Source organism: Lepidochelys olivacea (assembly GCF_965140295.1).
Source record: "Lepidochelys olivacea isolate rLepOli2 genome assembly, chromosome: 5".
Lineage (NCBI taxonomy): Eukaryota > Metazoa > Chordata > Testudines > Cheloniidae > Lepidochelys > Lepidochelys olivacea.
The window spans coordinates 20258711-20271864 of NC_140415.1; positions in this window are offsets into that span (position 1 = coordinate 20258711).

Genomic DNA, 13154 nt, shown 5'->3' on the forward strand with positions numbered 1-13154 from the left:
TTTTTGTGTGTGGAAAAGCCTTTAGAAACCAAATATTAAACTCCCATGTATGCATTCACCCCAGAAGTGTGTGAGGGCTCAGTACAATCAGGGAACAGAAGTAATATCATGTGATCTATCTCACCAATCACAACTAAACAATACAGCTTCAAAAAGTGAATAATATTGAATACTTGCAGAGGACTGTTTGTGGTCAATCTATAGAACAGAAAAAATGTGTTTGACTGATCTACCCACGGATATTCTGTAATCTGAGAAAGAGGCTTAAATCATTGGATCAATTATTTGTGGAAAATTACTTGCTCAGCTCTAACAATTCACTTGAATGATTCCCCCTAATACAACATATTGAGAGCCCCCATGAATACACTTTTACAGCCAATTACAAAAAATACAAGCAATTGTGATGTGCTGCTAATCCAGTGTGAGAGAATCCTGGTATCATAAACAAAAGTTGTCAGCAATGGGCAATACATTCTCCTCCATTTCCTTTCTCACAACCCCCTGCCAGCCATGCCCTGAAACACTTATTAAGCCAGCCTCAGGGGCAATACTTTATCAGACCCATTTTCATCACTGCCAGGGAAGCACTGTGAAGAACACTGACTTTTGCAGCATTCCATTTGTTCTGTAGCACCCTGGCCACTGTGAGAGAAGTTTCAGAATAGCAGCCGTGTTAGTCTGTATTCGCAAAAAGAAAAGGCGTACTTGTGGCATCTTAGAGACTAACCAATTTATTTGAGCATAAGCTTTCATGAGCTGCAGCTCACTTCATCGGCTGCATAAAGTTTTTCCCCTTCCCCTGTCAAAGGTGCCACAAGTACTCCTTTTCTTTTTGTGAGAGAAGTGGCTCCCTGTAGTGCGCAAATACAGACAGAAGAACATAGTCTGGAAATATGAAACTGAAACCACCTAACCTGTGTGCTTGAGACCCCAACAGCAAGTAGGGGATGGGTCATAAAAGAGGAGAAAGGGATAGTGGGCCAGGAGCCAGACTGGCATGCCTGACTCCATTCTGCATCTCAGCATGAGAAGCCAAACTAATGATAAGCATTCTGCTTTCCATAGGATTTTTCCACTGGACTAGCTCTTCCCCCAAAAAGACACCCCATCCAAACAATCACCAGCCACAAACTAGACTAGTGGGGAGAGATAAGAGCCAGCTTGCCCCTGTCAAGACGAAGGAAATGAGAAAAGGAGCCTCCACTATCCAGAGAGGAGAGGACTGGTTGCCCGCACTTCACTCATCTATATACTAATCAATGTCACTTCTGGTCCCCGTGCATTAGCCCACAGCTGCAATGGTAGGGTTACAAATAATGACAAGGAATGTGGTCGTCTAGACCAAAAAATTTTACTGTGAAATATTAGTAATGGAAACATTTTTCTTCACCTTACTGGGAGAGGGCAGGGGAGTAGCTGGGTATTTGTTGGGTGGGTTTTGTTAGTTTTTTCCCTAAATATCAAAGATTAAGAAACAAAGGGCCAGATCGTGCTATTTATCCACCACATAAGACGAGGCAGTGCAGAGCCTCACTACCCCAGAGATGGTATGAGGGGTCATTCTACCTCTGGGCAGTAGAATCCCTACGTGAGATCCCCAGCTTGCAGGAAAAGCACATATGTCCCTACCTGTTGTTGCAGAGTGAAGCTTACTTCCCTGGTTGCACCAGTATCCCACAGCAAGCTGGTGAGGAGCGGGGAAAGAACATGGCCTCACCTCTTCCTGACTACTCCTTGCCTCCTTTGGGATGCTGGGTATCCGGGGGAGCACAGAGGGAGCAGTCCCTTCATCCTCCCATGCATAGGGACTGTAATTCTTCCTGGCCCCCTATGTAGGTATCATAAGGGTGGGTTAGAGGTGGAGCTGCAGTGCCATGTGCGAGCCTGGCAGAATCAAAATCCTGCTGTCCCGTTGATTTCTGAGAAAAGGACCAAAAAATGCCATGTAGGGCACTCCCTTGTGGCTTCATCTTACACAATAGCCAAGAGAGCTGAGTTAGGAGACCTATCATCTGTTGCATTCAAAAATAAAAATAGATGAAAAATTCTTTACTGTGAAATCTGTAGGGAAGCAAATGAAAACAGAGGGGAACGTTGGGAGGAGAACATGCATATGCGTGTGTCTGTGTGTGTTTGTTTATATAGCACGGACTACAAGCTATGATCTTCTCCAGAACAGAAGATAAAATGGCAAATGAAATATAGGGCAATAATTCTGAGACTAAGGCAAAGTTGCTAGTTTTAATATATGCCTCTTTGCAAGGAGATAGGCCATAACACAACAATAATGAAATATAAATGACCTACATGAAAAAAGATAAAATCAAGTAATTACTGAAGCGTCAGTTCTTTACAAAATAATTGGTAATGACCTTTTGATAAAGAAATCACTTTTGTGATATTGCTGACAGTACAATTTTCATCTCTGAGACAACATAGCAGCTGGCCCTAAACCAGGCAAAGCCCTGTTGGAATTCTGGAACTGAGATCTGAAGAAATTTGTTAGTATTGGCAGAATGTGAAAGGTGGCTGGGGTCATATGACACAAGCCTACTCTGAAGAATGCTATCATTTGTCAGCCACTCATACCCACCACTCTGATTCTGCTGTTTGTAGTTAATGCATGGACACAGCTGATCAGCACATCTTCAGAAAGATATTTACACTAACACAAATAGATTTTGTACAACCAGTCTTTCTACGATCAGAGTTAAGGAAAGATGCAATTGTAGGAGCTCTGGACACTGAAATTCCAGAGAACAGTCCTTGACAGAGCCATCTTCTCCATCCCACTCTGCCAGTATGCCTCAGTCAGCTCTGACCACACATAGGCATGAGATGGCAGTTCATCCACTATACCCATTCAGTCTTTGACCTCTCTGCTGGGACCGTCATTTACACCACCTGTTCGAATTGTAGCTTTTGTCATGTTGGCCAGCCTGTGTGCAGTTAGGAACTGTGTTGAGATCATCAGTTCATTTCCAGTAGGCCACTGGACAAGCGTGAGAGGTAAACAACTTTGTTTATTACCTATCTAGCCTGGATTTAAAATTAAAGGGTTCAAAATATCATGGCCAATGTCCTTAGGTGTACTGTCCTCTATGAAAACTTCTGAAGAGTCTGAATGGGGGAAGAAGAAAAGGGCAAATGTATTTAATGAGAACCACATAATGCCAAATGGCAGGAACAATCCCATACAAACAGCACTTATATTCCTCCCCCACATTCAGTGAAGGTATCTCCGTCACCATTGGAAAGCTATTCCTCATTCTCATAACTACTCTTCTGTTTGTCCCACCAGAAGAAACCAACATGCAGAGCTTTTCTGTTGGTGATGGTACTTCACAAGAACATAAGCTATTCAAGGAACTTAGTGAGAATGGCATTTTACTTTTGAGACATGGTATGGCTCAAATTCTGTTTTGCAATTCACATGTGCAACTGCAGCTGAAATCAACTTGGTTGTGCTGAAGTCAAATAGGTTGTACTCCAGTGGGGTCGAATTTGCCTTTATGTAACATTAAGTCTGGTTCTTCTGACTTGATAAATCACTTTGTTTCATAGAAGATTTTTTTCATAGGCCATGATTTACATTCAAGATGCCAGACACTTCCATGAGAATTGTGGGTACTCAGCACCTTTCAAAATTAGCCACTTATTTCTGTGCCTAAATACGGATTTTAGGTACCTAACTCTAGGCACCCAAGTCTGAAAATTTTAGCTCTGCTGTACTGTACATGAGGTTTAAGATCCCTTCACTTCTTACTAACTTGTATCATTATGAACAACCAGAATAAGCTAACATCATCAGTGAACCATTCCAAGGAATTAGCAAGTGTTCTTGCAGGAAATTGTTTTCTGTAGCTTTAACCATGAGTATATAGTATACATAGTCTTCTTTCGCAGACATTGACCTGTTTTCAAACATCTGCTTTATTATAGGCAGAGCTAATAGCAACACCTATAGTTAAGGTTGCCTGACACTTCCCCTTATAAGATCCTGTTTTCAGTTGCTTATAACAGTGCCAAACTTTAACCCTGGAAGCTGACATCATCCATGTTGGGTGTCGCCCTCAGGCTGAATTTTCTTTTATAAAGTTCCAGCTAAAACAGTTCAGCTGATTCTGAGAATGAGATTAGGGATTATGTAAAAATGATGTTAAAAATATCTCACAACTGTTTCATTGAGAAACCTTGATGCTTTGGAGCAGAAAACTGAAATTTGGGAGAGGGGTTGCCCTTCCATCAAGGATATGCCTTTTGCTGTCCCTATGAAAAATCACCCAGTTTTGGCCAGGTTATCAGCCTTTGAACAATCTCAGTTGGCACATGCTCACTAGAGACTTGCAAAGAGCTTGGCACCTGAATTCTCAGAAGGTTCCATCTATATTAAGTATACTCCACCCCAGGGCTGTAGAGACTGAGCAAACTTTTTCCAGCAATGGTTACACTGTGGCACTGGACACCCACTGGAAGGCTCGCTCCCAGACAGCCTGGAAGAGAAAGCTGCCTGGCTCACATGCAGAGGAGAAAAGAGCCAGACCCTGGGGGTAAAGGGGACGGCAGAGGGAATAGATTGGGTCAAGGAGCTTGGGGCTGGAGACTGGGACAAGGAGCTGGGCGGGGGGTGTGGGAGCCGAATCTGGGACTGGGAGTTGGCGCAGAGAGACTGGGGCTGTCTGGGCAAGGAGACTGAGACTGATAGCCAGTCAAGGATGGAGGGAAGACAAACGGGAAGGGAAGCCAGTGGATGAAATGGGACTGGCTGGGTACAGAGACTGTGGCAAGGAGCCTGAAAGTGGTACTGGAATGAGGAGCAGGAGGGAGAATGGCACTGGGAGCCGTGGTGAGATTCAGACTAGGAACTGGACAGAGAATCCAGATGGGGAGACTAGGACTAGCTGGAAAAGGAGACTGGGATTGAGATGAGAATCTGGGCCGAGGGAAAGATGCAGGATTTGGACAGTGACCAGCTGGCGAGAACAAGGGAGTACACCTGCTTTACACATCTTTATCAGGTGCAGCATACTCCTCTGGGTGCCAATGTATCGGGTGCAGGGCCTTGACCTTGTTTCCATCACACCTTCTTTGGAATAGGGACAGCAATTTATCCCTGGCCCCTAAGCAAGCATAGAAGACACTTTGAATGCATCCCTCCAGCCCCCACAACTACTGTGCACCCAACTAAAGGCTAAGGCACAGAATGGCACTCAGTGTTCCAAATGATCACTTTTACTGAGCTTTTGTGGAAAGCTGATAAATCCCCTGGCACATCTCCTGAACACACCGGCTCGCTCTCGCTTGAAGAGAAGGAAGACAGGAACATACTTCACAGTGTAACTCCCTTTTCCCACTGGCAGTCCCAGTTGTGAAGGTTTACAAAATGCAAATATGCCACAAGGTTTAATAACAGCTGCCAACCAAATAGGTGCCATGGTATCAGCAGATTTCATGAAGCACGTTAGAGAGAAAAAAATCCATCTCAGCTCAACTAAAAACATATTAACAACAACAAAATCTATCCATTTCACGCAACAGACCTTTAAATACACCCACAAACTCTCCATCCCTCCCCTTCCCCTAAAGAAAAAAAGATCTTCACACTTCCTCTAATACCAGCTGGTTCATATAAATTGCAGAAGTTGCACAAAAACAGTTACTGACAGTGATACACTAAACATAGGTTAAACCCACTATGATCACTGTCTGTAGGTATCTAGAAAGTTATAATATGTATAAAATAAGAGAGGCACTTAGTTTTATAATGCAACTATGGAAGACAGTTACATTGACATATTGGCCAAGAATCAGGACGTCTGTTACGAATGCAACTATTTCCTAAGCCAGAGCTGAACTATGCACAATTCTAGAAATTTTTGCCCCAACTGTCTTGATAAGATTGTGCTTCTGAAAAAAATTCCTCCTGAATGTTGTTAAGCACCCTCAATTACTTTGACTACCAGATGGTGTTTGGGTCCTTAGAGGATTGGGTCCTTTAGCACTGAGGATTGTATTTACCACTGTGCACATTGACAACATGGCACAAAGCTCTTCAGGACAGAAACCATAGTGAAGGGTTAATGTCTAGCTATTCCACCTGGAAGCAGGCGGGGCACACCCTGACTGTTTCCTAGGAGCAATGCACACATTGCTCTATCCAAGGACAAGGGCTAGATATGAACCCTGAGTACTTGATTGTTTGGACAGCAACTGTGGGAGGTTTCTTTAGCCTGGGCTCAAGGCCTGAGAACCAGGATTGTAGTAGATAGAGGATGGTAACTAAGCATATGAATCAACGTCATACATTCCTTTGTGTAGCAGTGTGTAATGCTTAGGGGGAGAAATATAATAAAAGGAGAAGGTGGAAGGCAGGGGGGGCAGAACAGCCCATCTCCGCTGACCAGCCTGTTTGCTTGCATAAAGCTGTGTTCTGTCTCATCACTGAACCGCAACACCATAGCTTTTGATATCTTTGTACAATACCTAGCGCATGTTGTGTACTGCTCCAATATAAATAATAGTATAAAGGAAGATGTGGAGATCTACATGCAAGGAAGATCACAAAGTTTTGCCTGTGTCCAATAGCCTATTCCCACTGATGAAAATGCCAAGTTATAATTATAATAGTAAAGATTTAAAATCTTCCCATACTTCTGTGAATAAATCAACCTCTAATTTATGTGGGTTAAGAAGAAATTTTCCCCATGGGCAGATTATTCCATAATTGCAGGGTTTCTTGTACCTCTTTCTGAAGAATCAGTTACCAGCCTTTGCCAGAGACAGGATTCCAAACTAAGGATCATTTGTTTGATCCAGTCTGGCAATTTCTCTGTTCCTATAAAGTCACAAGTGTTTGTGCATATTTGAATTTCCCGGTATTCAGAATTTAGGGTGGCATTTTCAAAAGCTCTTATTGACTTCCACGGGAAAAGAGTTAGATTATTGCTAAGCACTTTGGAAAATCATATCCTTATTTTTTAAAATTAAGTAACTCTATTGAGGTTGTTTTCCTCTTTAAATTATCAATACATATTTTCAGTACAACCTTAGCCCTAGCTTCACAGGGGGAAAATACTATGAAAAAAATTCAGAAATGCAGGAAAACACTGAAAAATGATGATCTTTTTATTGCATTTTATTTTTAAAAAGAAAATCACTTTTGGGCTGAGAACTTGCGCATGGTATCCACCTTCTTCCCAGATTAAATTATTCTGTAAAACTATGACCCAGGAGAAAAAAAAGAAAGAAAAAAGGTTTGTCGTGAGCAACTTTCAGTGATACGCCCTGCTATTCTGGTAATAATGTGCTCTGAAGCCCAGTTTAAATAAATATCTGATGTAAGATATTAAATGAATTAAATGAATACATTTCACTATATAACCATCTACAGAACCAACATTTAAGAATAAAACCCTTCTTAAATGAAAAAGAACTAATGATACCAGAGGTCTATGTCTATAAATGGAGACAACATGGCAAATTATGATAATAATGAAGAACATTACAATAAATGTGCTGTGTATGTACCAACTAGTGTTAACATTATGAAACCCATCTTCTCTGAGTGCTAAGTATGAGAAAGGGATGGAGTCCTCAAAAGAAGGTGCTTCCCAGCAACTGCATCATACACACAAAGACAGCAGTAAGTCTTGGTTCCAGGAGGAGGTGAGGAAATGTAGGTGGGACAGCATAGAGGAGTTTGCATGAAAATACTGCCCTTGCTCTTCCTGCTCTGTGGGTAAAACAGACGACTTCGCCCTCTGGCAACACCTTTTATGAGTACAACTGTCACATACTATTTAAATAAGTGTACTTCACTCAGACACCAAAATGTGTTTGTGTACGGCACGGATGAGTGAGGCTACTCTTCCCCATTTGCATTGAATTTGCTCTGTTATGTTGAACTTGTTTGTCCAGCTCTCCAGAATGTCCTCAACATCCATTGACTTTCAGGTAGTTGAGGCCAAACATCACCTGTTGTGAGGTGTTTGGCACCTGTCAAGATTTGTGTGTGTACTCACCAGTTTGAGAAGTAGGAAAGGTTTAAGAGTAGCAGCCGTGTTAGTCTGTATTCGCAAAAAGAAAAGGAGTACTAGTGGCACCTTAGAGACTAAAGACTCTTGTTTCTTAATGGTGGGGAGGGAAAGAATAACCCCCTTTTTTGATTTCTTATCCCTCTTCTGAATGCCAGTGAAACCTTCTTGAGAGTTCAGCATTGCTTCTCTTTTTGTTTAGAACCATTGGCTTCCAGGCCCAGGGATAAAAAAGTTCCAGGAAAATCAGGTTTGCAGATGGGTGCTCTTTAGTTCATAGAATCATAGAATATCAGGGTTGGAAGGGACCCCAGAAGGTCATCTAGTCCAACCCCCTGCTCAAAGCAGGACCAATTCCCAGTTAAATCATCCCAGCCAGGGCTTTGTCAAGCCTGACCTTAAAAACCTCTAAGGAAGGAGATTCTACCACCTCCCTAGGTAACGCATTCCAGTGTTTCACCACCCTCTTAGTGAAAAAATTTTTCCTAATATCCAATCTAAACCTCCCCCACTGCAACTTGAGACCATTACTCCTCGTTCTGGCATCTGCTACCATTGAGAACAGTCTAGAGCCATCCTCTTTGGAACCCCCTTTCAGGTAGTTGAAAGCAGCTATCAAATCCCCCCTCATTCTTCTCTTCTGCAGGCTAAACAATCCCAGCTCCCTCAGCCTCTCCTCATAACTCATGTGTTCCAGTCCCCTAATCATTTTTGTTGCCCTTCGCTGGACTCTCTCCAATTTATCCACATCCTTCTTGTAGTGTGGGGCCCAAAACTGGACACAGTACTCCAGATGAGGCCTCACCAATGTCGAATAGAGGGGAACGATCACGTCCCTCGATCTGCTCGCTATGCCCCTACTTATACATCCCAAAATGCCATTGGCCTTCTTGGCAACAAGGGCACACTGCTGACTCATATCCAGCTTCTCGTCCACTGTCACCCCTAGGTCCTTTTCCGCAGAACTGCTGCCTAGCCATTCGGTCCCTAGTCTGTAGCTGTGCATTGGGTTCTTCCGTCCTAAGTGCAGGACCCTGCACTTATCCTTATTGAACCTCATCAGATTCCTTTTGGCCCAATCTTCCAATTGGTCTAGGTCCTTCTGTATCCTATCCCTCCCCTCCAGCGTATCTACCACTCCTCCCAGTTTAGTATCATCCGCAAATTTGCTGAGAGTGCAATCCACACCATCCTCCAGATCATTTATGAAGATATTGAATAAAACCGGCCCCAGGACCGACCCTTGGGGCACTCCACTTGATACCGGCTGCCAACTAGACATGGAGCCATTGATCACTACCCGTTGACCCCGACAATTTAGCCAGCTTTCTACCCACCTTATAGTGCATTCATCCAGCCCATACTTCCTTAACTTGCTGACAAGAATACTATGGGAGACCGTGTCAAAAGCTTTGCTAAAGTCAAGAAACAATACATCCACTGCTTTCCCTTCATCCACAGAACCAGTAATCTCATCATAAAAGGCGATTAGATTAGTCAGGCATGACCTTCCCTTGGTGAATCCATGCTGGCTGTTCCTGATCACTTTCCTCTCATGCAAGTGCTTCAGGATTGATTCTTTGAGGACCTGCTCCATGATTTTTCCAGGGACTGAGGTGAGGCTGACTGGCCTGTAGTTCCCAGGATCTTCCTTCTTCCCTTTTTTAAAGATTGGCACTACATTAGCCTTTTTCCAGTCATCCGGGACTTCCCCGGTTCGCCACGAGTTTTCAAAGATAATGGCCAGTGGCTCTGCAATCACAGCCGCCAATTCCTTCAGCACTCTCGGATGCAACTCGTCCGGCCCCATGGACTTGTGCACGTCCAGCTTTTCTAAATAGTCCCTAACCGCCTCTATCTCCACAGAGGGCTGGCCATCTCTTCCGCATTTTGTGATGCCCAGCGCAGCAGTCTGGGAGCTGACCTTGTTAGTGAAAACAGAGGCAAAAAAAGCATTGAGTACATTAGCTTTTTCCACATCCTCTGTCACTAGGTTGCCTCCCTCATTCAGTAAGGGGCCCACACATTCCTTGGCTTTCTTCTTGTTGCCAACATACCTGAAGAAACCCTTCTTGTTACTCTTGACATCTCTGGCTAGCTGCAGCTCCAGGTGCGATTTGGCCCTCCTGATAACATTCCTACATGCCCGAGCAATATTTTTATCCTCTTCTCTGGTCATATGTCCAACCTTCCACTTCTTGTAAGCTTCTTTTTTATGTTTAAGATCCGCTAGGATTTCACCATTAAGCCAAGCTGGTCGCCTGCCATATTTACTATTTTTTCGACTCATCGGGATGGTTTGTCCCTGTAACCTCAACAGGGATTCCTTGAAATACAGCCAGCTCTAAGTTGTACTTAGAGATGGTCCCTGTTCCCTACATGTATGTTATCTACAGGTTAAAGAGCAGGAGCACTTAGCCATTCCAACAGGTGTTTTAAAATGATCTATGTTTATTGATCTACAAGCTTTACATACAGACCCATTCCATAATGCTGTAATTTGCATGTTAATATAGAAGTTCATGCCATTCCTGCAGGTGGAATGATGCTCTGGGTTCCAAAGCAGTGTTCTCTAACTCAGTGATACTTTACTGACAAACAGCTCGACTTCTTTCAGTGCTGGATCCAGAACATTGCTTCATCAGCCCAGGGATCAATCAGACAAGAGTTTGGTGGAGGTTAATGTCAACAACAGAGAGCTCTCTTTCTCAGATTCTGCATTGTTTTCCTTAAGCCTCAGTACTTCTGAATATCTTTGGAAACTGGCGGGAATCCTTACTCCGCTGTTTAGCATTATGTGCTATTTGTTTTTTGCAGAAATAGCTGCTAATGCCATGGCATGAAGTTCTCATCTACATGTGGCAGGTCCCTGCAGGTGCTACATTAAAGGGGCAGCTGGAAATCAGTTTTCCAAAGGATTAAAACTCTAAATCTGTGATGAAGGGAGAGTACTTTTAAATCAGCCAGTGATCAGATCTGAGGGCCAAATCCAATTTTCATTCACATCCATGGGACTTTTTCAACTGATTCCAGTAGCAAGTGGACCACACCTCGTATTAGAGTATTGCTAAAATTTCTTATTGGGCAGGCTTCTTTTGCTAAGACACTGAGAAAGCAAGATGGGACAGGTTATTGACGGGTAATCCCATGTGTTCCCTTATTCCGAAGCAAGATGTACCATGTTGGCCAACCCACTAGGGACTAAACCAGGGACCTCCAGAGGTGCTGTCACTTGAGCTGCAGCTCTCTGTGGTTGTAATACATTCATCTCCTCTGTGGACCAGGCACCAAGGGGAACCTGTAAAACACACTCACCAGTGGGTTACAGTAGCATCAAGGGTATCCGAAGGAGCGAGTTAAATGTGGGAGTTAAATGCAGCCAGAATCCTCATACAACGGTGCCTGCCTCCCTTAGAGTTAGCCACCAGTGGCCCTACTCTCCAGAAGAACACTTTCATTTTCTATTCCACCAGCCTTGCTCAACCCATATCCTCCTACGACCCCAGTTACTGGGAGAGGGGAATCCCATTCCCGTCAAGATGTAAAGTATTATCTATGCCTTTATTGTTCTTGATCATTTAAACTGCAGTAGCAAATCAGGATTGGGGCCCCACTGTATTGGGTGCCGTACAAACACACTGTGGCTAACTCTGGCCATCAGCAGAGCCCGCTCTACCACTTTTGCCTCCCCAAGCGGCGAAGCAAAGAAAAAAATAAAAAAGGAGCCGCCGAGAATCCGAGTACCGCCCCTTCAGATTTGCCGCCCCGGGCACCTGCTTCCTGAGCTGGTGCCTAGAGCCGGCCCTGGCGCTCATATCCACCAGTCTTGAGGTATTTAGTGTCTTTCTTAAAGAGCCTGCAATCAAATGATTTTTTTAAAGCCTTTATTTTTTTTTAAGTACATCTCTAGCTCTGAAGGTGGCAGAGAAAAGCTTGGAAATGTGAACCCTGCATCCAGGGACAACAGCAGAAGACAAATAAGACCCCAAAGGGTATTTTTTAAAATCTTATGATTTTTTTCACCCCTTCTCGTGATTTTGGAGGGCCTGATTCATTGTTTTTTGAAATGCTCAGTGTTGGCAATACTGCAAACATGCATTTAGAAACAGTCCCTGCTCAGAGTTCTTAAATGCATCCAGGCTTTATGAATATTATTGCCCACTTTCTCTGCCTAAAGAATTAACTTTTTAATACCTTTCAATTTAATTATACTTTTTAAAGCGCAAACTGTTTTTATTCTAATTCCTATTCCCAACTGTGTACAGAAATTAAAACGCTAGTAAGATCCTCAGCTTTATGTATAGTAGCTTGATTCAAAAAGCATTCAAGGGAAGGAATGGGTAGTTCAGTCTTCTTCCAGGGGAAAAAAAAGATGCTTTAATATTTTCAAGGTGGAAACTAAATTACAAGATGCCCAGGAGTGTGCAATAGCATTTCATTGTTTGAGTTTGGAATAAAAGACAGATAATTAGGAAATTGGGAGTCTATTAATTTTCCAAATTTACTCATGCAAGAAGCACTGAGCTATGGTGATATTTGCTTACCTCGTCATTATGCAAAAATATATTAGCTAATTATTTTGACTAATGCAATTAAGATATGCATATTTAGCATAAACTATACAATAGAAATGTTACAGTCAGCAATTGCTGGGTTGCACTCATGGGCAGCAGAGAGGCAAAAGTCTCGGCATAGTCTCTGATGGTAAACCATAAGATTGCTACAACTCTGCCTGAACTGTTGTTATTAGTTCTGTTGCGCTAATTAATTTACTTTACAGCATGACTAGGTGGCACAGCTAGCAGTGGTATTAATTTTTGTTATGAGACACCTGAAGATGTCAGCTTTGGGCAACGGTGTCTGCACCTTTAATTGCCTTAATCAGTGGAAATGCAGTATTTTTTGCAGGGATCCAATTAAGACACTCAGTAGCTCCTTTCTGTGCACTTTATTTTTATGAATATTCCAACTTGTAAGAGTTAAGGAAGTAGTAACCCCAGAAAAACTTTCCTCTCTTCCAACACCAGTGTCAAAACTGTCCCCTTCTTGGGATGAAAGATCACAACCGTTCCTCCCCCTACCTTTTCCATTGTTTCATAATTGTGATGGGAGGAACAA